We start from the raw sequence: 25,639 nt of genomic DNA on the forward strand, positions 1-25,639 counted from the left end.
TCGCCACCTATCTTGTCTCGTTTTTTTTCTTTCCCTGCGCACACAACACGGTGTGTTTGGACGACGATAAAACGAAAATTTCGTGCATTTAATTTCAGGAATTCGAGTGCGCGCAAATAACGTTTAATTTTACCAGGTCTCACCATTACTCTCCGAGGTCGTGCTGTCACCTTCCGTTTTTCCCTTTTCATATACGCACTCACGTTCAAAGACAAGTGGAATGCTTCCGAGGGACAGGGAAACATCGAGAGCGACGTTAGATACAAAAAACATGCCACCGCAGAGTCACGGCTGGCGTCGGAATTCCTGTTCCGCGCGTACGTATACACGGAACGGGGAAGGCAGCCGCGCTGCGAGAAGAAGATTGGGCTCGCTGTTACATTATTTCTGCGGCGGCACCGCAGTCGGCCGCGCGGCGAATAAATGAGCTCGGTTATTCCACCAGAACGACCCCCGAAACGCCCCATAAATGATATTGTTCCGCTCGTTTCAATATGTGCGCCTCCTGCAAGACGGAACAGTGGCAATATTCCCGCAGAACGCGACGGGACCTTATTGCTATGCATACGTGGGGCGAGCAGACGGCAGCCACCTGGTCTTATTGATTTCACCCACCGCTGCCGCCCTCAATGCTGGGCGGAGCTAGCGGACAAATGAATGACGCTACCGTGTATAACAGCGCCGTACGCAGTGGCAATGCGTGGTCTTGTCCCGACGACGTGTTATTGGGGTTATTCTTTTTCTTGGCGGCAACCGCTGTCCTTGTTCCCCTGGTTTCCGCATTCGTATAGTTTCTGAGTACCGAAGGGTGGATTTTGTTGTGTGGAATCTACTAACGGCGCGTCGTAGGGTTAGAAATTGATTGGTGCTTTTTTGTATGCAAGTTCAGGTTGTACTGTTATGAATTATGTATATCCAAGAGCCAACATAGCATGAATGATTACGTTTGTAATGTGTTTTGCATACGCAGATTTTTTTTATTTAGGCACCCTTGGGGGCCAAGTGGACATTACACGGGGGGGGGGGGGGGGGATGAGTTGAAAACCGATGAAACATACAATATTGCAGAAGAGAAGAATCAACACAATAAAAGTGGCATTCAAATACCATAAAAGCACGAGAAGTACTCAATACAATTGCAAAATGCAGCGTTAAACATTGTATCGAAAAACAGGAAGTGTAAAAGTTCTGAGATCTTTATGGTTATGTCGATAAGTATTCTTGTTCTCATCCGAGGGGAATTGATGCGTCCACGGCGACGTCGGCTTCGCGAAGGGGGAATTTTCTAGCATAGGAAAGCGCACAAACTCGGGCTAATTTATGAGCCAATAATAAGAAGAACGCTTCATACGACGTACCAATACAGCAACTTGGCTTTTGTGGACGGGTAGCCGTGGCGACATAAGCTTCGATCCCCGTGTTGCTTGCAGATGGGCACTTAAATTTGAGTGTTTGTTAAATAAACTGCCGTGAGAAGAGTCCAGGGTCACCTGCATATATTTTTTTTACTATGGCTGCATTGATTTGTGTCCCTGTTGTGCTTAGTAGACACAGATATCATTTCCCGTTACCAATAAAAGCATGAAAAACTTCTTGCTGCCACCGTGTTGCTGACACACATTCCCAAAAGCAGCAAGATTTGAAGAGAGGTGCGGATAACACAATTGTACCGATGTAGTACAAGCTGGGATTGTGGCGCCAGCGCAGTGGGCATCGGCAAAGTATTAGCCTCCAGAAAAAGGGGGCTCTGGCTGCAGGCAACTTGACAGGGCTGATTGGGTAAGAAGGCAACAGGGCAAGCGCCACACTAGCAACGGCGTTTTTTGCGAAATAAAACCGACGATTTCATGAACGCGTCCCGATGCTCGTGGAGTTTGCCCTCGAGTGATAGAAATATAGGCGCACAAATGAGGCTAAGCGGAACCTTTTGCATCAAGTGAGGGGCAAGCTCAGCCTACCTAGGGTTAGGTTATATATAGAACGTAGCTCAGCACGTTTTGCTCCACCTATTTGTGCGCGAGAGATTTATGACTAGAGGGTCAGTTGCGCAAGTATCAGCAGTTCCACGTCTAACCTGCAACCTGTTACCTGAAATTTAAAAAAAAATGAGTTGTTAATGTGGCCCCCGTCTTCTTGCGCTATTATTCTTGTCCCTTGAGCATCGCGCATTGTGCTGTCACTGAACTAACTTTCTTAAGCCTATACTTTCCTTTGGTTGGCGTGTGGAATGTTTTTTTTTATAGGGGGAAGAAATAATATTTGCACGTACGAAAGTACAATCGACCGTACAGTTCCCTAGGAGTTACACATTAGTCCGTAGGCGGCCTCTATGATCACGTTACAGACCAAGCAAAATAAGGGATTTCTGGAGAAGAGGTGATGTGGTGCGATCGTAGAAGAGACAGCCTTATTGACATTGTTACATTTTAATAATGGGCGCATCATTATAGTTTCCTATACAGATGAGTTGAATCTAAACCGGGTTGAACCAAGAATGGTCTCACGCACGAAAGCCGAGTGTCATGTACAGTCATGGGTAATTCAAATGCGAACCGCGGAGCGCACGGCAGAAGATACCGGTGCCGTCACCTGGCAGCGGCCGTGGAAAACGCACGGACATGAACAGTTGAGATTACGGGAGCGAGGCTGCGTCTCCCACTGCGATATGTTGCCCTCTCCTCGCTCGCACGCTTGCCTTGTCGCCATGCCGCAAAAGCGCTGCAAGCGCTGTTAGTACTACCGCCGCTGCAGCTGAAGGTTTCGGTCGCGTTGAGAGCAATGCGGCGAGTAATTGCTAGCAGCTGCGGCGGCCAGTGCTTGCGTGCGAAGCGCGTGCACGCTCTTGTAAGGCATATTGTTAGCCCATCATGCTTTCTTGTAGAAAGCCAGCGCACACAATTGGAAAAAAAAAATGCATGCCGCCTAACTTCTGATGGCACTGCATTGTTTTTCGTTCGTGGTGCAGTGGCTCGGGAATTGAACAAGGAGCTGGCCGCCAACAAGAATGCGCCTTTCTTCGATGGAGTTATGGCCGAGTCACTTGGCGGATTCGGTGCTTGTAGCAAACAAGAGATATACAACCATAATTCGTCTCAATCATATACATTAAATGCTAGCATTATGTGTGTTGGGAAGATTACTGGCAGAATTCTAATATTAACAAACATTAAGAAGATAAGCAGGTCCAACCGTTATAAGGCCAGTTGCCCTTGCGCAACAATTTTGGCGACACGATTTTTTCGTGTTTTTATTTTTGAAATCTGCGGAGCGGACACCACTGAGCATGGTTTGGGCGTGACCCAGGTGTCCATCGTTATTTGCTCAAGTTACTGCATTCCACATGCAAAACTATGTCGGCAGTGTGACGCCGGAACATACGGGGAGCGGGAGCACGTGTGAGCCGATCCCACAGTGGCCGCAGGTACTATCTCGCGCCGCATCACTAACAATTGTTGTAAATGCGAATGCATTTATTAGTCGGGGGTTGTCTTGCGTCCATCGAGCGGCGTGCGCCTGCATTCCTCCAGCGCGAGCGCACGTGAGCGTGCGCCTCGTAGTTCTGCCTTCGTCGTCGTCGTCGTCATAAATGCGAATGCATTTCTTAGTCGGGGGTTGTCGTGCTCCGTCGGCGTGCGCCCGCAGGTGTTATCTCTCCGCGCTCAATGCCGAACGCATGCGCTTGAAGCGAGCTGTACTAGTTTGCTCGAAGCGGCAAGGACGGCGAGTACTGCGGTGTTAGTCTCGTGTCTAACGTGTATGGGAACTTGATATCGCACGCCGTTGCCACGTCTCCCGTTCGAGACACGTCTCCGTACAAGGACTTGTACACCCTTGCCTACACCGGAGACGGAGTCTTTGTGGTGACCGTGTACCTCGCGCCCAACCTCGCTCGAGACGCCGTTGCCGCGCAGCTGGACGCGGCTATGGAAAGTGTGCGCGTGCGCTCCAAACCCTCTGACCCCATAGTCTTGGTTGGCGACTTCAACGTTGACGTGCGCAAGAAGAGTGGCGAGTGGCTGGTAGAGTACATGCAGACCAGGCACTCTATGCATTGTCTCTCTGCCGGCTTCGACACGTGCCCCACTACCATTCACGGGAGTTGCATTGATCTGGTTTTTACGCGAAACTGTGACGCGCGTATGCTTCTCAAAGACCCTTTGACCGTGCACTTTAGCGATCACAAGGCAGTGATTGTGGCCGTCAGGCACAACGATAACACAAACAGGTGCTGATGAATAAATGATTACGTTCACACTCTCGTCATTAATTGCGCCATTACTCGCAACACACTCATCGGTGCACCCAATGCATTCGCATTTCTGCACGATTCCCTTCGGGGAGGTGCGGGGGAATTTTTTTAGCGCTCTTGCGGCATGGCGACAAGGCAAGCATGCGAGCGCGCTGTCTCGCTTGCAAGCACGCAGCCTCGCTCCCGTCATCTCAACTGCGCGTGTCTGTGCGTTTTCCGCGGCCGCTGCCATGTGACGGCACCGGTATCTTTGGCCGTGCGCTCCGCGGTTCGTATTTGAATTACCCATGACTGTACAAGAAAACAAACTTGGGGGGATTTTTTTTTACACGAAAGTGTTTTATGCCCGGGTACACAAAGATCTCAGTGCCGTCATATCCGTCACGGAAGTTACGTCGCCAGAAAAGGCGCAATTGACGCTGCGGCGCACGGATTCGAGCCCATTCCCTCCCGGGCCCTCTCGCCGGAGCGGGAGGTACCTGGCGTACGGGGGCGCGGGTGAATTGAGGCACAATCCACTTTGCTGTGCTGTTGTTTTGCTGTGGTGTTGTTCGCATGACCGTTGTGTTTAAAGCTGCTATTTCTGTGCATTTCATTTTTGGTTTTGTTGTCCCGGTAAAAAGCTGTTATTTTTTTGTTTCTTGCGTGTCGGCGCTACTTCGTCTGGCGGGGTCAGGCTCGCGAACCCTTCGCACATGAAGGAGGTTCCTTTATATTCAACTGCTCCTGTGAAGGCACCTTTCACTGTCGTGATTTGCAAATTCCTATAAAAGAGGGCTCAACTACAATTTTTTTCACTAAATAACTGATACACTACATGGCTTGGACGTATTAACGTGGTCTGCGTGGGTGCGCCTATATTTAGATGCATCCTCTGTTTCTTCCTTGGGCCAGTCGGCGCGTGTTTCGATGCGAATATTGTTGCTAGAAAGCCTGCACTATCCGGCTGTCTGTTGAAGCCACTATATGTACAACAACGTATATTTTACTTCTCGCTTTATCTCTTTCCTCTATATCATTTAGCACAAACATATTTGCACTGACGCGTGCACTGGAGGCTATACGCCCGTTATAAAATTTTGCCATAGATCTCAACGTCATTAATATTGTTTGTTTTCAGTGTTCAAGAGCAAGGTCGCAATCCCTGCAATGCCGAACAACTTCTTTAGCAGTCAGAAAACAGAGCTAAGCAGTCTTGAAAACCAGTTTTGCTCGCAAGATTAATTGCATTTCTATAGACTTCAGCCCCTTCTGTGTGCTCTGACCTCGACTGAATAAAAGATTCCGTGAGTCTGGTCAGAGGAACTGACACACAAAAAAAGAAGCGCTGTTTTTTTTTTCATTGTCTGTCCGTCCTGCTAACTCGGTGTGCTTTGCCTCAAGGAGAGTAAAAAAAGCAAAAACAAGTACCTCGACCCCTCATCTGTACGTGCTAGATGGGTTTGTAAGACCGAAAAGTACGTAATCGCCCATTACGCGCAAATTACCTTCGCGGTTTTATCTTTCGAAACACCCGAGGGTCGGAGGGTTCAGGATCATAACGTCCCGCACATAAGGCAAAGCGGACACTGACGTGTCGCCAAACGATAAAAGAAAAACGCAACGGAAAATGACAAACCTTGCTGTCACACATTCGGTTGGCAGCCACAAGAATGACATCATACCGAGGCGCAGGAGACGTGACACATTTTTTTACGACCCGACGACGGAAAGTGCGTCCGTCTTCTTCTTCGTCTGTTTTATTCTTCCTCTGCTTCCGATCTTTTTTCCAGCCGTCTTTGCCGAGCGAGCTTAGCGCCCCTTTACGGTGCAGGCAGAAAAGCCCGCGCTGTCATGTCACGCTCCCGACCACGACACGAGCGCCGACAGCCGTCATTTTCTTGCCGCGCTTCCGGAAACTGTGCCGAGTCGAACGAAGACAGGAACGGCGGCAGGGAACCCATTGCGGGTGACGCGGGGCTCCCGTAATTGGGGAAACGCCACCGCCGACGGCGACCGCACGTCGGCGGTAGCGGCGAGGGGCCTTTACTGTCCGCCCTTCTCCTTCCGTCCGAGTCGCCGGTGTGCAAACATGAGGAACTCTCCGGTGCAATAGCGACTGGGGATCGGGGGATGAGAATGTAGTATAAGAATAATGGGATTAATCGGATGCGAGTGGAGGGCAGGTTTCTCGCAGGCGGTGGAGGAGAGAAGTGAGGGAAGCATTCAGAACAAGGAGGAGCAAGGGCCAAGACCTGTATATTTGTCGCCTCGGTGAAAGGCGGCCGTGTCGAGGACAGCGGCACACTAGTGGTGAGGTCCGATGAAAGCAGCACCTGGGAATCGCCGTTGTCGCGCTGTCAGCGTCACCTGGACGACACAGCGCCAGGTAATGGAAGCACTGTTGCCTTGAGTGCGCACCCACGACGCGTTAGGAGAATGCCAGGCGGGCGACCAGGCGTTCTGTTGTCGCCCTTGCCGCTTTCCCCCCCGTGAACACATCGCCCCTTCGTTCAGCGAAGACGATGGCCGGACCACGTCGGTCGCTGGATGGCGGAGCGCGCGCACCCCACACGTCCGCAGGAAATGGAATCGAACACGCTTAAGTGGCTTTGCTTATCTTCCTGGCCCACGCACTTGGATGCCGCCACCGGATTCCTCCTCTTGCACTTCGCCTCCCTTCGATTTGCCCCAATCTCCCACCTCCTGCATCTCCAACGGCCCCATCTCTCCCTCCGCTTCTCCGCTCTCCTTTCTCGTTCTCCGCTCACGCTCGCTCGGGATTGCTAATGCCGCTACCGCTCGAGTGCCGACCGGTAATGGCTGACGCGTCTCGAGCCGCTGAGAAGCGCCTTCACACGCAAGCCTTTCGCAAGCCTCGCCCCGCTTCTCTCCACCCGCGCTTCCTTCGTCTTAAGAGTTCGTTACTTCGTCCCCGCTTCGGTTTCGCAATGCGTTTCTTCTTTCTCTCCGTCTTATTATCTTGTCTCTTTTACGAGATTGGTTCCACAAGGCAGCGGTAATGTCTTCTTCTTTGTGGGGATTGGCAGCGCGGTATCGGCCGGGGCTCGCACGTTTGCCCGCTTGTTTGCCCACTCCTTTCACTGGGGGCCTCCTCTGCAGGCTCTGTTCTTCTCCGGGGAAGCGCGTCTTGCAGTGGCCGAAAGCCTTCTCCGGACGGCCCTGTTTCCCAGGCGGTTGTCGTCTGAGTAAAGCAAGCGTCGTGCCCCATTCAACCGCGAACGTGAGCACACTGGCGCACCACGGGACGATGGTTACGTTTAATACTGGGTTTTAGCGTTGTAACCAGAGGAAGTGGTTGTGACTAATAGGAGACGACGGCTCAAACAAAGGGACCCTCTTTGTACATCGTTAAATGTCTTTGTTTTCACGAGCTTCTTAATCCTTTCAAGACCTTAATTTTGAATCTTCGCTGCATATGTACAGTCATGGACAATTCAAATACGAACCGCGGAGCGCACGGCCGAATATACCGGTGCCGTCACCTGGCAGCAGCCGGTGAAAACGCACGGACATGCGCAGTTGAGATGTCGGGAGCGAGGCTGCGTGTCCCACTGCGATATGTTGCCCTCTGCTCGCTCGCATGCTTGCCTTGTTACCATGTCGCAAGAGCACTGAAAATAATTGTTAGCGATGCGGAGCGAAATAGTGTCTGCGGCCACTGTGTGCTCGGCTCACACGAGCGCCTGCTCACCATGTGTGCCGGCGTCACATTTCCGACATAGCTTTGCATGTGAGGTGCAGTACCTCGAGCTAAAAACGATGGAAACCTGGGTCGCGCCCAAACCATGCTCAGTGCTGCCCGCTCTGCATATTTCTACAAGCACTGAGGTGCCTGGCAAAAAAAAAAAAAAAAAAAACCCGGCTTCTAAAATTGTTGTGCAAGGGCAACTGGCCTATAAAATGTTTGGACCTGCCTATCTTCTTAATTTTGGTAAATATTGGAGTTCTGCCACTAATTTTCCCAGCCCTTACAATGCTTGCAGTTACTGTATATCATTGGAGCTGAATTCTGGTCGTATATCTATTGTTTGCTACAAGCACCGAACCCGCCAAATGACTCGGCCATAACTCCGTTAAACAAGGGCGCATTCTTGGAGGCCAGCTCCCGAGGCTTGGAGGTTCCGGAGCCACGACACCACCAACGCAAAACAATGCACTGCCATCACAGGTGAGGCGGTATGCATTTGTTTTTGTCTCCATTTCTGTGCGCTGCTAAATTTCTTCAAGAAAGCATCATGAGCTGAACAGTATGCCTTACGAGCTCAACAGTATGCCTTCCCACACAAGCACTGGCCGCAGCTGGCAGCATGCAATCGCGCTCCGCATTGCTCTCAACGCGACCAACACCGACCGGCTGCAGCGGCGGTAGTACTTTCAGTGCTTGCAGCGCTCTTGCGGCACGGCGACAAGGCAAGCATGCGAGCGAGGAGCGGGCGAGATATCGCAGTGGGGCACGCACCCCCGCACCCGGCATCTCAACTGCGCATGTCCGTGCGTTTTCCACGGCCGCTGCCAGGTGACGGCACCGGTATCTTCGGCCGTGCGCTCCGCGGTTCGTATTTGAATTGTCCATGACTGTACAATGCAAATAGCTGTATTGATATTTGCTGATAACGCACCTGCCGCTAGGCGTTAATTTGAGGAAGTAGTGAGTATTTTTATTTCTTCCTTACTTGAAGACTAATTTTTTCAACTGCGCCATTCTTGCCATTTGCCGTGTGTGTATGCTAAGCAAGTAAACAATGTGTTTAAAAAGAAGCACTAACATGTTAGAGACAGTCAATAATCGGCACGGTAGGATGTTTTCAACCTGACTATTTATAAATCAAGATAAAGTAATCGAAGCAATGGACCCGAATCCATTACTAGGCCTGCTATTGTAGCCCTAATTCAAAATCTACAGCGCCAGAACCGTTCCTCCGATTAATATACCCGATTCCTGGGGTAGCAGCAGTGGCGATGACTACGTCTACAAAGCCCTCATTACTTTCCTTGTGTGTGTGGTACTAAGACCTGAAAATTCACTTTTAAAGCGCTAGCTCTACCGCGCTACATCTTTCAAGGTCATTCATCGCACCGCAGTCACCTTCAACAGCTCGCGCGCTTTGCTTGCTCGGAGCATCGCCGCCGCGGTACCACGTAACTAGACAAAGGTGAAACAGCTGCTTCGCTTGCGCCTTATCGTCCAGCGGCCGCTGGGCCCTCGCCGGTTGCATTCAGCACAAGTTAACCATGTGATCAGGCAAAGTTTTAACGACTTATATACAAAAATTCTGCGCTGAGTCTACAGGAAATAAGACTAGAGAAACATAGGATGCACGCACACGAAAGCGCTGCTTGGCCGGTGGATTTTCCGGCGCTTGGGTCCTCAGCCATTTGATCAATCAATCAATCTGTTTATTCGAAATCCACAGACTTACAGATGTCAGGAGCACGGACAAAAAGCCAACAAAGCGGCTTGACAGGGTCCGTGTCCCTTAATATACAAGTCATGTAAGAAGTTACATTCAAATTATAGTGCGGACTGCGCATGCGTAAAATTCGCATTTACACAGTAAAATGAGTTAGCAATACCGCAGCACCACCGTATTTAGGGTCATACAACGCAAGCACAAATACACCCGCTCAAGAGTATACAAATACTGACAGCCTGCAGGGAAAAATACAAAATAATAAGACATGACACCTAAGGAAACGAAAAATACTGACATCACGCAGTTCGAAATACGGCAAAATATGTAGGAAGACCAATAGGGAACAAAAATTTCACCATCTTCCCGTAAGGGAACCCTGAGTAGTTTGCGAAGCAGTCTCAAGTTCCCATTAGTTTTCAGTTCGATCGCGGCGTTGTGGGAGAAGAATGAGGGGAGCGGAGCGCGCGCGCGCGTCAGTTATACCGCAGAGCTACAGCGGCGCCCCCAGCGGAGTATGCAGCGGCTACCGTCGCGTCTCTAACCCTAAGCTGCTTCACATTATCGCGCGCGGAGCCGCAGGTGTTGTCAATCGTTGCGCTCAATCCCAGAGAGGAGCTTCGGAGAGGAGAGGAGGAATGCCTCGCATACTACTCAGGGTTTCCCTACGGGAAGATGACGACGGTGGTTGAACGCGAAGCTATCTCGTGATGGATTCTTTGGTTGGCCAATCCCTAGGGGCATCCTGCCACAATGATCATCAGCGGTGCTTGGCCAGGCATGCGCAGTGGGGGTGTGGTACTCAGGGTTCCCTTACGGGAAGATGACGACGGTGGTTGAACGCGAAGCTATATAATCTCGTGATGGATTCTTTGGTTGGCCCATCCCTAGGGGCATCCTGCCACGATCATCATCAGCGGTGCCTGGCCAGGCATGCGCAGTGGGGGTGTGGACGACACAACGGCGGAGGGAACAGGTTCGACCATAAGCTTCTTCGCATCTAAAATTACAAATCACTGGTTATGCGAGTTTAGTAACGTATGCAAAGTGTAGCACACAGCCTTGCCATTGAAGGCGCACCGAATGGGCTGTCTGCGCGTTACTCGAGCGCAAGCGGAAAGATGAATGCAATCACCCAACAGCAGCTATAGCCATAGACGGCCGGCTGTGAAATCTCAAGGAAAGGCTGACCGTCGCCAAACAAGTAGGCGTGGTCTTTGCTTTCGCTCGTGATAACTAGGCTTATGGGTGTTCAACCGGTTGAACGGTTTAACAAAACTTGTTGCTGAACTAGTTGGTACATACAAACTAGACGTGGATAAAGGGGAGAACATACGACAGATTTGGCGCTCGTATCTGTCGTACCTTCTTTCCTTCGTCGACGTCTAGTTTGCGGAAGTTTTCTTCTTTCTGTTGAACGGGTTAACAGCGCACGTAGGCGAGGATGGGCGCTGTTAACCCGTGCATGCTCAACAGTTAAAAAGCAGGTAAAGGCAGCAGAGACGACGAAGTGGGCTTGAAGAATGGAAGCAAAAAAAAAGAACCTGGAGACTTACAGAATAGAGAAACTAGAAATTAGGAAGGAACGCTTCTATGGCAATACGAGAGGCAGTGCTCTTCGGAGCACGGGCGGGGTGCCTGAGAACCCGAGCATGTGCCTACAGTCAGCAGAGTGAAAAATGTGCATGCTGCGGCAGTGATCGGGAAACTATAGACCATATTTTCGGGGACTGCACAGAGATACAACCGGCGCGGGGAGAGAGGGAAACGACGGTGGCGCAGGCTTTGGGATTTGGGGTGAATGGGAGCCTCAACTTCAGGGCCATAGCGGCGACTAAGAGGCGGCTCGAATGGTGTTGGAGGAAAAGTAGGGAAGAGATGGGTACGCAGGCGGAGCAATCATTACAGACCGGAACTTAAGGCACGAGAAATTACGGTTTTAGGCGCCTATAATAGGCACTGAAAAGTGTCATTAAGGTATTTACAGGCACCAAATATTGTAGTTTAGGCACATATAGGCCCAATTCGTATTTACTTGAGCAGCATATTTTGCTAAAAATTTATGACTCGCAGTAAAAACTGCGGACAAGTATTGTATGGAAAGTAATTTTATGTGTGGTAGCTTCTATCTTCAGATAATGTTGAAGCCTTCCAACGTCTTCAACAGTAACACGTATGCTCACACTTAATCCAAGTAACTACAAATTGGACGACTCTCACCTGCCGATGTGAGTCAGCCTTCAAATAAAGCTTGATATGACATCTTTCTCCTTCAGCACATCACCATTTATCCAGAGCTGAGGGGACTACATTTCGCCGACTTCAAATTCTTATCCTCACGCCACTTTCCTTGATGCAAAAAAAAGTTCCTGCGTTTACTGCGCTACCTGCAATTTCTGTCCCCTACCCGGCACCCTGTACCTCATGGTACGGGAGTGTCAGAAAACCCCATCCCTTGCCCACAATCCTCAACCAACGTACGAGCAGTGGGCGGCCCAGCTTGCCAGCACCGACCTCTCAGTACAGCGTAGCCTGGTGGAGAGGGCCAGGGCAGCCAGCGCGGACCAGGGTTCCCCGGACTGGAGGAGGCCCCCCACCGGCCGGGCGCCCAACCACCAGCCCCTGAAGCTCGTCTAAATACATTTTATTCACTGACTCACTCATTAAAGTTGGCTTTGCCGCCCAATATCTGTAGGTGGAAGAAAGCCAGCTTTAAAGTGCAACTACGAAGCTCAGTTAAGCTGAAATGATTCTCAACATTGACTAAGTGCGCAATGGGGAAAAGAAAAAAAAAATGTGTTTGATGAAACAGGGACTAAACTATGCAAAAAATCAAATGGTCCTGGTTTCTAGCTGTCCGCCTTAGACACCTGAGGGCCAGGTGTTCGTGGCGTTGATTATTCGATGACCGTGTAAGAGGACAGGACAGCTTGTCTGATGCGGCGAACTGGGTCGCAAATGCGAACGAATCTTCATAACTGTGGCTAGTGATTGTGTGAAGCGCGATAGCACAAAATACAATCCCTGATTTTTACCTAAAAAGCAACCACAATCAATGTTTTGGTTCGTCGCTTATGCAGGTTTATACTCCCAAAAGCTAAAGGTCATCCTGCATGTCTTCGTCACCTCTTCATGCACGTTACTCCACAGCGTCTTGTACTACGAAGCTGCAGCTGCAGCGGATGGACGCTTTGAGTATACTTTGATAGTGTTTTAAAGGGGTGTATTTAGCTTCATGACAAGTCCCCTGTGAAGATCTGCGCCACTAGATGGTTCCCCTTCCGGTTTCAGATTTTCGCTTGAAACCTCACTGGTTCTTGTAGTTCCTATTAGAGAATACTAAATCTAACATCTTCCATTCACCATTTCCTCTGCAGCAGCTGCGGTAGCATCACCACCACCACCACATCTCGTTTGCCAGTCGGAAGCAAGGCGCGTACTGGGGTGTCACTGACTATGTTGTCGCCGGACGTGTCCAAGCCAATCAATGTTCACAGTTCACCCGAAGACCATCAATGAATGAAAACGTACTCCATGAGGTTCTGGCCCCAAGGTTCTAGCTCTCAAAACCCCATGCTATGCCCCAACACAAGCTGCGTGGTTCAGTCTTGCTGTGGTTTGTGAGTTTGCACCCTGTACATGCCACCCCCTTACCATCTTAGGATCAATTATATGTAAACTTCGAGACAACAGCTAGAGATTTCGCTGCACCTTATACCACCTGATCTAAAAGTGCACCAGAAACATTTAGTATGCAATAACTGAGTGAATCACGTTTTATTTTATGGTATCGCTGACGGTGATCCAACGGAATCGTGGGAGGCCGTTCAAAAAATTGTAACTGATTTTGGCCAGTATCAGCTCGCGCTGACTGTCACTTCCATCACCCGTGCACATCGCTGGGGCGTTCTGGGGGCGTTGTACCCGATAAAACTCGGCCTGTCATTGCCAAGGTCTTCAATGATAAACAGGTAGAGGCAATAATGAGACGTGGCAGTAAGCTGAGAAATACGTCGTTCGGCCTGTCACGTGACTTTTGTAAAGCAGTTCGGGAAAAGCGGCGAAAATTACTGCAGTTTTCGAAAACAATAAAAAAGGAAAATGACCGTGTAGGGCTCGTTTTTGACAGGCTTTACATAATTGATGACGTTTATGTATTGGACACCAATACCAATCAAGCCGCACCCATTACTAATTCCACCGCGGTATCTGACCTCTCCGCATTGTTAACGGTATCCTACTCCGCTACAGTATGACTGCAGCCCGACCCTACCCCCCGTTCAACAAATAGCCATTTCTTATCATCGCAACAAAGCAGTTCTGCTGGCCTTCGTTTTTTTGTATACTAACATTAGAAGCGTTCAGTCTAAAAGCATTCCGTTGTCTTCCCTCGTTCATTCTTGCACACCAACAATCGTCGCATTAACTGAAACGTGGCTAAACGATGACATTCCTGACAGCAGTTTTTTTCTCGCGGGGGCAGACTACAGATTTTTTCGTTGTGACAGGAAACATAGAAAAGGAGGTGGCGTACTTCAGGCGATAAAAAATGATGTGCTTGCAGTACCTTTTCTTTCTCTCTTTCTTTCTTTCTTTATTGGTCTTCACAAAAGTGGGAGGTGAGCAGGGTAAAAGCCGTTTTGCGACGGCTCTTGTTCCCTCTTTTTTTTTGGAATGTGTATGGGCTTCTCTGAAGTGTGGTGGCCGCGTCATACTTATAGGTGTTTTTTACCGCCCCCCCCCCCCCCCCCCAGATGCAAATATTGACTTTTCAAGTGAATTTACCTGAGTCTTCACGCTAATGTTTTCTCGTTTTCCTAATTCTCTCAATAATTTTTGGCAATTTTAATCTTCCGCACATTTGCTGGTCAACTCAATGCGTTAGTGATGGTCAAGCTAAAGCTCATAATTTCGTTCAGTCTTCTCTCGACTTTTCCCTGGTTCAGCTATTACTCATCCCACATGGTGTTCGGCCACATCAGCTAATATTCTGGACCTTATTTACCAACAACCCTGATATATATTTTTAAAAATTACTCATTAGGGGTATTATGGGGGTAGTAGGGGTATTATGACAAATTAAATAAATAAATATCACCATTCGCCCCACATCAGTGTAGTCATCCCGATCCGGCGTAGCAAGCCCTGCCTCCAGCAGGACTCACCTCAGAAGTTTTTATTAAAAAGCTCTCTCTCTCTCTCTCTCTCTCTCTCTCTCTCTCTCTCTCTCTCTCTCTCTCTCTCTCTCTCTCTCTCTCTCTCTCTCTCTCTCTCTCTCTCTCTCTCTCTCTCCTCGTATGTTTTGAATTACCGGATGGTACTGAAAAATCACAGAATGTGCTACTGTAGGGTTTTCGCACTTTATAAACGCGGAGATTACTTCCAAAATTTAGTCTGCAAATAGAAATCATACAGCACCGTTGTAGTGAGTAACAGATCGCAAAGAAGGTCGCTTTTTACTCTGCCCCGAGGAACCGGGTTTATACTTCTGTAGCGAAAGTACCCTGTCGGCGACACCCTTCGGCTTCCGCAGTATTTTTGGGGCACTTTACAGCATGGACACGTAAAAACAATGCCGCGTCCATGTTCCACGCCATCATGTTCTAGGAATGGGTGTCGTAGTGTATGTGAACCTTCAAATAAAGTAAACAAGGATAAGCAAAGTAAGCAAAGCCCCTCGTTTAGAGGGGCTTTGCAACAAGCAAAACAAATACCTACAAGGATAGTGCTTTAAAGGGGTGTATTTATAGCTTCATGACAAGTCCCCTGCGGAGGTGCTTAGTTGTTGCTGCCTGCGTTCTTCCTGAAAATAAAGCTTTGATTGTGCAGTTAACCCCTGCCCCTAGCATGGGGCGTGTCGGTAACCGACTATTTCGAGTCATTTAAAAAGCGAACAGGTAGCAAAGTCAAACGCCTTTTGCTGCTTTTCACCGTTAATGGCCACCACAATTTTTATAAGGGAGATATAATTTATCTTTTCTATTTAAAAACGTAAGATTAAAACTATAATAAGGCGAAACGTGCTTTCTTTTGTAAGCGGAGCACGGTGCGACCATACCAGTTGCGTTTGTGGAGAGACAGTGAAGATTGATGCTGGCCAGCGCCGCTTTCAGAACAAGAAAATGAAACTAGAGACCCACCCAGAAAGCAGACGAAAGTCGGATCTAGTGGCACGATATTTTCTTATCACCCCCAGCTCGGCTCAGCGCCGCCAATAGCCGGATAAAACTCCTCAAGTGCTTCTCACGCCGACGTGACGTCGTTATTTCTTTTCTTCCGCGAAGCGCGCTGGACGAAATCTGGGCCCGTAAATTAGGCACCATTTATTCCGCCGCAATCTCGGCCATACATTCCGCTCTTCTAATCTTCCACCCGGCCATCTTTTTTGCTCGTTTTTCCATCCTTAGTCGAGGAGGGCCCGCCGTATTTCATCCGGCCGGAAACTTTCCTCTGCGTGTTCCTCCTAATATTCGCCTTCCGAGCGCCTCACCAAACCCCTCCCTTCCCCTTGCTGCCCGCCGTTATGTCTGGTTACGGCGCGCATTCATAAATTCACGTGGCCGCCCAAACTTGCGGCTTCCTGAGCGCTCTGTCGCTTCCCTGGCGGACGCGTTTTTTCACCCAGAAAGAGAGGCACGCTGTGCGCATGCGTGAGACCTCCGGTCTCTCGTAGTCATTTAATTAATGAGCAGCAATTACGTTCTCACGGCGCCAAGCGAGAAACAGGGAGGCAAAACAAAAGATGCGGGCGCCCCTCGGCAGGCACACGAACTGGAAAGATGCAACGCGGCGTTTTATTTATATCTCCCCTGGCGTCCCTAATCCCTCGCGCCGGGTTGCCCCCCTCCAGTCTTCCGGGGTTAATGTTGTGCGGTGCCATTTCTGTGTTCTGATGCCGGTGCTCAGAGCACGGCTAATTACCCATCTGTCTCTTATTTGCCCCCCGGCTGGTAGGCATCGCTAAGACGAAGTCGGATTCCCGATGAAAGGATCCGAGATAGCTCACTTTCGAGGAGTCATCGAGAAAATGGGTGCCTAGTGCATCGACGACTCCGACTGAACTAGAAGTAGAGCTTAAGAAAATTAAAAATGTGGTTGATCCTTCTTTCATAGGAATCGGTAAAACACGAAAGTGAAATGTGCCTTCACAGGAGCATTTCAATGTTCATTGTGCATCGATATGAATTTGCACATCGGTATTTATATTTCGTCGGTATGGCACCGTTAGACGCATCAACATTAGACACCTGGATTACACGCGCCGGAGCACTGCGTAAATCCGATTGAAACCCCAGGCGCTCGCAAACCGTGCGAACGAACCGAACAGGTTGTCAGCAAATCGTTTGCTGGTGGTCACAGTACGCTAGAGCGAAAGGAGCATGATTTGCGGGTCGACAGCACTCTCGGCGACTGACGTCCTGCTGGCGGGTCGCTTCGGCAAAGGTGCGACCCCATTGGTCTTGCTCCGTGGCATGTACGTCAGACGCTTGCGTTGCGACGAGCTCAGCTTGTGGAACGCGGCGGCGGCGTTCCCAAGCTGAGCGGCGTTCCACATAGGTGGCAGCCGGAGGAACACCGAAGCTTCCGCTGCTATACGCTGCCCTATCGAGGCGCCAACTATCGGCTCTCATTAGCGTCAGGCCGTACTAGTTTCTGATCCGGACCAGTAAGCAAAATATTCCTTCATGGGACCCGTGATCGGTATTAACGCTTCGTTAAAGAAAAACGTATTGTCCATTTTAGACCGCGTGAATTTAGACTTCGAACCAACCGCTTCTTCGCGGCCACCGCACGCCCCCTCGCATAGCGGCATCGCCGCCGCCGATGATGGCGACGACGATGACGACGACGACGATGATGATGATAAATATTGGTGTTGGTATCCGCTTTGTAGCGGGGTGATGACATTTCATTTTATAAAAAAACTAATATACCTATGCTATACACAGCCATTTCAACACTATAGTGTTGAAAGAGCAGCGCTATAGCGCTGCTCTTAAGGCAGGCACAAAAAGCTTATTAGGCACAAAATACTTATTTTTTCTGTTACAGGTGGTAACTGTCCCAGGCAATCGTCCCCTCTCTGTTTTTCGCCCTCCAGCATTCTAATCTTCTTTTTGTCGCTTCGACAGCCTTGAAGTTACCTCCCTCTGTGCTAGCCTCATATCCTAGGGCTTCTGGAAGCCGAATGTTTCCCTCATGTAGATTTGGATGGATACCGTCGCATTCTAAAGCTATGTGGCTATGTGCCGCATGGTTTCTGCTTCTTTTCTGTAGACCACGCATACCCCATCATTTTGTGTATACTTCCCCATAAAGCTTTTAGTTCGCAAGCAATCTGCCCTAGCCTCAAAAAACAAAGCACTGCTCTTGGAATTATCATAGAAATTTTCCTTTCTGATGTCCCATTTCTATAACGACGTTTTAGGTGCCATTTCTTCTCTCCAGTTATCCGTTTTTATCTGCCTTGCCTCTTTTATAGTTAACTTGGCTATTTTGGACTCTCCACTAATCTTTTCGTATTTAATCGTTACCCTTCTAGTCTTCCTTGCCCACTGCGTGTCCACGCTTTTCAAGTATGGGTACCAAAAAACCTTAGCTGGCCCCCTACGTTGACCCATTGCTCTCAACCTCCTCTCGAAACATATTTTACTCTGCGCTTCTCGAACTTCAAACGACGCCCAGCCGATATCTCCCTGATGCTCGTCCATGCTGCTCACCAGCATGAACGAGAAGCGCCATCTAGCGGCATCCAGGGAAGACGTTGCGTACTCGAGACATTGAGCACTTAAATATACTGAATTTAGCCAAAATAAGCGTTCCCGGTTTTAAGTGCAGAGCACTTTATGGATGGGCTCGCCTTGTCATCGTAGCCCGCTAACGGTCGATGCGGCTGCCGGAATCAGGCGGCGCAGCGAGATAACGGACCCAAGTAGAGCCTGATGTACCGTCGTCAGGGGGTCACGCTGAGGCTTCGAAAACCACGCGGTTTAAAGTCATAACCGTTCGATACTCGTGAACCGCAGGCGCTTTGTCATACATCTCTCCGTTGTTTAACGCAAAGAAAACTGCAGGTACATTCCAGGCAAAATCTGTCTATATAACCGGCAGCCCCCGTGTTCATTTAATTAAGAATGCTCATTGGGTTGGTTTTTACGGTAGCAAGCGAAAAAAGCAAACGCGCAAGAAAAAAATGGCGCGTTCGAAATGACGCTGAAGGCCTGCAGCCAAGCAAGAAAAAAATTACGCGTTCGAAATGACGCAAAACATTTCCAGCATGCGAAACTAAAGCAAGCAGAAAAGGAGCAGAACTCCCGCTCGCGCAGTTTCAGGCAGGGGGCACGCGAGCACTGCGAAGGCGGGAAATTTGAAATGCATTTGGTGGCAGCAGTGAGCGGATGACGGCGCTGTAGCCCATTATGGCGAATCACTGCTCTGTACATCCGTCAGCTTTTCCATTCAGTGGAACGCCTTCAATTTTTCGTGATGTCCCATTTCTCAGCCCTGTACATCTCTAACAACGTTTTAGCTTCCATTTTTTCTCTCCATATATTCGTTTCTATCTACCTTGCCTCTTTTATAGTTAACTTGGCTTTTTGGGGTTCTCCACTATTCTTTGCGTATTTCATCGTTAGCCTTCTAGCGGTCAACGACAACTAACCTCACCTGGTTTATGACGCATGCATCCAATGCAGACACAGACCGAGGCGAGATTGGCGCAGTTTTCTGTAAACTAAGTAAGGCTTTCTAACTTGTCACTCATCCACTGTTGCTAAAAAAAAACTGTTGCTCTGTGGCGTCGATGCTTTCGTTAGTTTCCTTACTAGGCAGCTATCTTCTTAACAGACGCTGTTATGTTAGTGTAAATGGCCAAACATCTACTGACTACAGTACTACCAGTGGCGTACTTCAGGGGTCCGTGTTGGGCCCTCTTTTGTTTTCTCTTTTTATTAATGATGTATCTACCTCTATTAAGAGCTCGTTTTCCCTTTGCATGATGATGATATAAAGGTTTAAAAAATAATAAATTCCGCGGGGGGCTGCCTCACCGTTTAATATGACATCTCATCTTTCGCGAGCTGGTGTGCTGGGCAGGGACTAATTCTAAACCCTTCAAAGACTAAAGTTATCATCCACAGCCGAAAAAACATCCCTTCCACTTCTATTACACGCTTATTAATGCTCGTCGTTCAAAAGTCTCCGAGGTAAGACACCTTAAAGCACGCTTCGATAGTTCCCTCAGTTTCACTTCCCATATACTACAGATGGTCGGCGGGCACTCCGCTCTCTGGGTGTGGTCCGCATGTTTACCAGAGATTTCACTTCTCCTATTACTTTTTTAAAGCTTTATTCATCAATTTGCCTTGCCTCAATTAGAATACTCATCTGTCGTTTGGAACGGTACCTGTAAGTCCAACCATTAGTATCTTGAAAGGGTGCAGAAAAAATTCTTATCAATATAAAAACACCGCCTAGGACGCAGTTCTGCTTCGTACTCTTGTCAACATCACCTACCTAAGCTTATTCCCTTGAGTTCCAGGCGCGATCAAGCTGATCTTCTTTTTCTGCACAAGCTACTACACGTAGTCATTTCCTGTCCAGAAATTCTGTCCCAGCTTATGCTCTGAGTTCCTCAGCAGTGCGCTCGCTCTGCGATCCATTGCATACTGGCGCAACTGGTAGTCATCATTCGCCTATCCACCGATTGCAAAGCTTGTACAACTTACTTGGTGACAAATTGGATGTCTTCAATGGCTCCCTGAGACAGTTCCGTGCAGGGCTGAGCAGTGCTGTTTGTTTCTAATGGTATATGTCTTACGTCTGACACATAATCTCGCTATGCGCGTACCTTTGTTTGCTCGTTACTGCTTTTTCTTCAACGTTTTGCTTGTATAATCTCTTATCCTTACTTCACTACCTCATAATTGTTTGTTTGTTTAATTACCTAGTACATTATTTGTGCCTAACCCTTCCATTCATGGAGTGTGATATCATTTTTGTTACGCTTGTTGTGCTTGTATTCGTGCAGCGTACTTTGATCCATGTTGTATGGGTCCTGTCATTTCTTGTTTAATGTTCGTTAGTGTACCAGCACTAAGACATGACCGTCGTTCCTGGGCAATGAAAATAAACTGATTGATTGATTGATTATGATTATTAACGCCATCATCGTTATTATCATCATAGTCATCATCATCATCATCATCATCACTGCCCTGAATGGGTCCACTGCCGGACGAAAGCCTCTACCAACCGTGTAATTAACGAGCATCTGAAGCTCCTGTAAAAAAAGGAGGGGCGAAAACGTTACCTCCGCAATTTTTTTGTCGATGCGGATGGTGAAAAGCAAATGTATGCAAACCCCCCGATGTAGATTGATTTTTTACCAAATTTATAGGGAACTGTTTAAAATAAATACCCAGGGACATAAAACTGCTTCATTCCCCAATACAAATTTGATTTTTTTCCGAACAGTACACCCACGCCCGCGCAATGAAAACGTTTCTTTACCCTACGTTACGAAAACGAAACAACAAAGGGTCCCTGTAAGTTCAACCTTCCCGAATGTTCGAGGTATACAAGATTACTCGCGACGCATTCACGCAGGTTGCTACACTGCACCCCTTCGGCGCATACGCGCATTATATAGGAAAATAAAAACAAGAGCGAATCCACGCAGCAACACAAGCGCAAAGAAGGACGGACGCGAAAACAAGCCGCATGCGGGCGCAAATGGGAGCTCGCCTGCGCGGAAACATGCTGCTCGCGCTCACCAAAAACAGACCCCGAGAACGGAAGAGTTCCCCGAGCGACGGCGGGAAGGGACGGGAAAAGAAGCAAAGCGAGAACGGGGCCCGAGACACGAGAAAGCGCTTTCGTTGACGGCACGCATTCGCTCACAAATAGCCTCGCCGAGGCGCCGGGCGGACGCCCCGGAGAAGAACGAACGAGGCACCGCCGCCGCCGCGGAGTGCGCGAACGCATTGGCATCGCTCATTTGCATGATGAGTTCCACGCTGCGCACGGCTTGTGTTTGCGGTGCGGCTTTTGTGTTTTAGCGCGCCCGGCCTGCCTTCCTTCACTGCGTCGGTGAGAAGGAGGAGGAGGGGCTGTTGCTGGTGGCGTCAGTGCATGAACCAATTGAGGCGCAAGCGGCCGTGTGCTCGAGAGCGAGCTTTTACGTATGCCGCCGGCGCGAGGCGCTATGCATGCCAGTGTCAGCAAGCTGCCACCACTTTAATATAGGAGCGCGGACCGGCAGGGAGCTCGCTGCCACAAGGGGACGTGATATGCTCGAAAGGCAGGCGATGCTTTTTTGGGCATCGTCCGCCCTCGACTTTGTGGTGTGCGGGTACTGGGGCGGAGGAAGTTTGGGAGGTGGGAGCGGCGGCAAAGTTGCATCTTCAATTTTCTGGAGTGTAGGTGTCCCTATTCAGTAATGTTCCACCTTCATGCGTAATACGAGAGGCTCAGAAAGTAACAATCTGTGTCCTAAGTGTTTGAAGCCTTGGTGACGAAAACGCCCAACAAGGGAAGAGCGAACGATAGTACGACAGAGAAGAAAGGGGTCGCATGATGGTATCGCGCCATGTGCGTGTGCGTGCGTGTGTGTGTGTGTGCGCGCGCATGCGGGACTGCCGGGTATGCGCAGTGCGAAAGTGTAATCAGAAGCTTATACAGCAACAAGGCGTTGAAGAGCTCGGGTGTTTGCGTGTGTGTTCGTACGTGCACGGCCCCCGAGGTCAGCAACGACGTGGTGATGGAACTTACCGCGGAGACCGTGGCACGCGCGTAATATCATGGCCCCCGTTGTATGACCGTAGCACTCATTAAGTTATTATTCTTACACCGGAGTAACATTGCGGGCCTGCTCCGGGAAAACTCATAATGGGTTCTGAAAAAGTGCTGTCTGATTTGCAAGCCGAGCGTTCTGTTTGCCACGCTGCACGGAATACACCTGCAAGCCTGTTGAGGCAATTATAATTATCGGAGGAGAGCGCTACGGCCCGTAAACAGAGCCAACCTTCTAACTCCTCCGGGCTTTTCTATCTCTTGCCGTTGAAGACATAGTCTGCCCTCCCAGCGTGACAAGTTTGGAAACAAAAACCACAGAAAACAAGTGCCATAAGAGCCATTGGAAACAAAAATTTCTTATGGCTCTCCTAACAAGCTTTACTGCAGTGGAGATGCATGTGCGTTAGCATTATAATTCAGCTTATTTCCGTGACCTCCTCGGCCTCATTACATATTTCTCCCTCTCCTTACTGTTGCAAAATAAATTCCAGTTCCGACAGCTTCTCTGCTTCAGCCTCTGCGCACGTTCCAAGAATAGATGCTTCATAATGGGCTCAACTTCCTCGTTTTAGTACAGCGCAATTTTCGGCGCCCTTCGCGAGCGACATGGGTAAACTTCATTTCCACGGTGGGCTTGAAGCGAATCTCCAGCGTTGCATTATCGTAGAACACATTTTATCCTCCGATGGGATGCTTCTGTCCCCAATGTTCGCTCTAAAACACAGCCCGGCAGTGAGGAAGTTGTTGAGAGGCTTAAAGCCCTAAATATACAATAAATGTCGTCGCGTGGCAGAAGGGGCCCGCATACTAATGCACAATGCGTGTTCCATTATGGTCGCCCGGGGCGCCCTTTCCCCGTTCCCGCGACTTTTTCAACAGAGGGAAGTTTGAGGTTTAAGGAGGTGAGCCTAATTGGGATGAATGCCTTACGTTCGGCTAAGCTGTGCCTTAGCCTTACGATAGCCCGTCCGCTTTAACCCCGACTCTGCAGTTTCGCTGCGTGCGTATATATTCGCGCAGTTCTGACGTCAGGTACTGCGGCTTCGCTTGCAGATGATTTAACCCTTTTAACGCGTAAGCATTCTCTACCGAGTGCTCCAAAGCGGAAAGTATCTGTGAGCAGAAGTGCGTTTGGTGAAGTTAAGGCATTTATCATTATATTTCTCCGAAAGATGGATTGGATTTGTTTATTTATGTTTTTGCTTTTAGCGCCCGAATGAGCCGGGCTGTGTTATCCGTGTCCCAAGTGAAGCGCGTGTTCTTTCCTTCCACTCTTTCTTTCGTATGCCGCATGGGTTATCTCATTTGATAGGTAGAATGTTTCGACCTAACGAGACTAGCCGAGAACAGTCTTATTTTATCTACAGTGTTCCCGATGTGAATCGATGGTTCGAGAAACACCCGCGCCAAAAGATAAAAGTCCGCTGAGAAGACTCCGCGGAATTCGATTCACCGACGCTTGCCTACGCACGTCATTTCTTTGACTGCTACTTCGCCGCCTGTGTATTCATTCAGTTGTTGGGGGAGCACAAGTTCGCTCCAATAAACTTGTTTTTCCTTCAAGACAGCTGCGTCGTCTTTGGCTACGCGACAATATAGTTTAGAAGTCGCTTATTGTTCGAAAAAAAAAAGCAAAAAACGAATATTTAACCCAAGAAACGATAAACTGTCTAATTTAACTAGTGATAGCCAAATGCAGACTTTCGGTTATACTACACCACAAGCCAACATCTTCGGCAATTTTTATGCTGTCATCTAAGTAAATTGTGTACAAACACATACCTTCGGGACTGGAATCAAGTAATTATAACCCCTCCTGGCCCCACTTCAGCGGGTGATTACAGGAGTCGACGAAACGTTTTAAGCATAGATGGAGGCAGGAGTTTATAGGAAGAAAAAAATATTTCTTGGCTTCCTCTCTCCGCTCCTATCCGTCAAAATTCATTAACCATTATATATCCTGTAACTTCAGTCTTGATGCAATCCAGAAATAATGAGTTTTCGAACGAGCAACCGCTCGCAATATTTGATCGACGTCTTCCTTACTTGCGCGGGAAAGTATTTACCTAGAGAAGATCTCGCGCTCCCTTGAAAGACAAATTTGTTCTGCCTGCCGCTTGTGAGTGAATGTACTGTCTGCCAGGATCCATCAGCTTCTTTGTTTAGCGAGTTTCAACTACCAAGTCCCATTTTGCGAAATTCGCTTCGGCCCGCGCGCAAGTTCACCGGCATCCATTGCGATTCCCAAGACGCACAGGAAGGCGAAGCCCGTGGGCAGTAATGCATTTATAACCCCGCTCCCTCGGTAAACACAGCATCCCCGCACAAACATTTTTCTCCCCCTCCCCGCTCTCGTTATGAGTCAAATATGCAAAGCATGCCCAAATTGAGTTCCTCTCTAAAAGCTCGATTCCTGCTCGCATCGAGTATGCCTCGAGCAGCGGCGCGCCAAGGCTTCCCGCATCAAATTCGTCGAGGCGATGTTCGAGCAGAGCGTATAGCACGCGGCGTCGGCGGTCGGTTATGCGGCTTTATTAGCGGAGCTTTCACGGACGGCCGAGCATTCCCGTCGAAGCATCCGCGCGGTGGGGGGAAGCGCACTACCGGCGTTGGATTGGCTCGGCTCGACGAGCACGCGGCGAACGCTTGACGGAGCTCGGGGATGAGTCTGCGCTACCACGGCCACCGCCGCGTTTTCCGCCTTCGCGGTTTTTTTAAGTTCCTCGGTCGCCGCATTCCACGAGTGGCAAAGGACGTCTTCGCTGAAACTACAGTAGCGAGACGCGCTGCGACCGAGTCGTACGTGCGGAGCGCTCCGTTGATTCGAGAAAACGAAAGAAAAAAAACTGCTTCGAGGTGTGCAAAGCTGCCGAAATTAGCGGGAATGTCTCATCAACGTTTTATTGAAACGCCTTAGCCGTCGGCGGGTGTCGGACTGAGCGTGGAATTCAGAATACGGTCGCTCCATGTGACTGCCTGGATTCTTTTTTTTTTTTGGGGGGAAGGTTTTCACTATCCTGTGAGCTCGAAGTGTCGTTCATAGCTTGTGATTTAGCAGGCGGCACAGAACGCCAGAAATGTTTGCATTCCCCTGGTTGAGGTGTTCGCGTCAGCAAGCTTGAATTTTGCGTCAGCAAAAGGGAAGTACGCCTATTTCTGATCACTTTTTTTTCCGGGATTT

General features: G+C 49.2%; 1 protein-coding gene across 1 annotated transcript in view; it reads right to left on the bottom strand.

Annotated features, from left to right (window-relative positions):
• Window positions 1–25,639, bottom strand: part of LOC144153935 (leucine-rich repeat neuronal protein 1-like) — a 130,214-nt gene that overhangs the window by 58,421 nt on the left and 46,154 nt on the right. The gene's annotated exons all lie outside the window — the stretch shown is intronic.

The sequence above is a fragment of the Haemaphysalis longicornis genome, unplaced genomic scaffold (genome assembly GCF_048455015.1).
Source record: "Haemaphysalis longicornis isolate Haplotype H1 unplaced genomic scaffold, Haemaphysalis longicornis Haplotype H1 scaffold_9, whole genome shotgun sequence".
NCBI lineage: Eukaryota > Metazoa > Arthropoda > Arachnida > Ixodida > Ixodidae > Haemaphysalis > Haemaphysalis longicornis.